The sequence below is a fragment of the Otolemur garnettii genome, unplaced genomic scaffold (assembly GCF_000181295.1).
Source record: "Otolemur garnettii isolate 467f Iridium unplaced genomic scaffold, OtoGar3 scaffold00006, whole genome shotgun sequence".
NCBI lineage: Eukaryota > Metazoa > Chordata > Mammalia > Primates > Galagidae > Otolemur > Otolemur garnettii.
The window spans coordinates 40,097,549-40,098,423 of NW_003852401.1; the positions used below are offsets into that span (position 1 = coordinate 40,097,549).

General features: G+C 37.9%; 1 pseudogene; it reads right to left on the minus strand.

Moving 5' to 3' along the window:
* Positions 1–278: 278 nt before the first annotated feature.
* On the minus strand, positions 279–875 carry LOC100950258 (annotated as a pseudogene).

The following is an 875-nucleotide window of genomic DNA, read 5'->3' on the forward strand; positions in this document are numbered from 1 at the left end:
GAAATTTACTCTAATATTAAGTATAATTACCACATTGTGCAACAGAACTCAAAAAAGAATGAAGCATTCTTCATAAGATTTTGCATCTTTGACCATCAATAAGATAAAATATCATTTTCAAAATAGCATACAAACATGAGTGTATTTAACCTACATCCTCCAGGTCATAATAAAGCAAGCTGGTGAACGGAGTAATAATTCATGGTATTTCATGTTTAACAAACTGTTAACAGAGAAAGTTGGTTGAAGAAAGGCATATGAACATTGACTTATAAGAATTAGAACCGAGGGGCTCCATAATCATTTGGCATCTGTTCAATATTGTATCTGTGGTTAGAAATAAACATGACAGGAACTCCAGGGATTTTCCAGATTCTTTGTTTAAGATCTCGGTCAACTGTGGCCACGATGTAACACTTGTGCTGAGTTACTCTCTGTACTAAGCAGTCATCTGCATAGGTTCCTTTGTGTGTGCATGGTAATCGTTCAAATCTTGGATCCTTGGCAATCCTGAGGGCCACGCAATACTTCTGCCCCAATTTCTCAATTTCAGCCATTACACAGTCAGTTATACAAGGAATGCACTTGGCATACAGGCAGTCCATCATTGACTGAACTAAGTCCAGTTTGGCTTTAATGGAAAAGTTGATAAAGTTGGTATCAACCAAGATGTGGGAAGGTGGGCCCAGTTGTGTATTATATTGGAAGAATAAGCATGAAGGGTGCTGGGGGACTTCTCTTTCCTTTAATGTGCTGGGATCCTTCTTTTCTTTCTTTTTAGGTTTCAATCTGTCCTTTTCTTTAAGCCTCTGATCCCTGAGACTAAGCATTTACTTCATAGTTGCCTACTTCCTTGTTTTCTTTTGCTTCCCCAT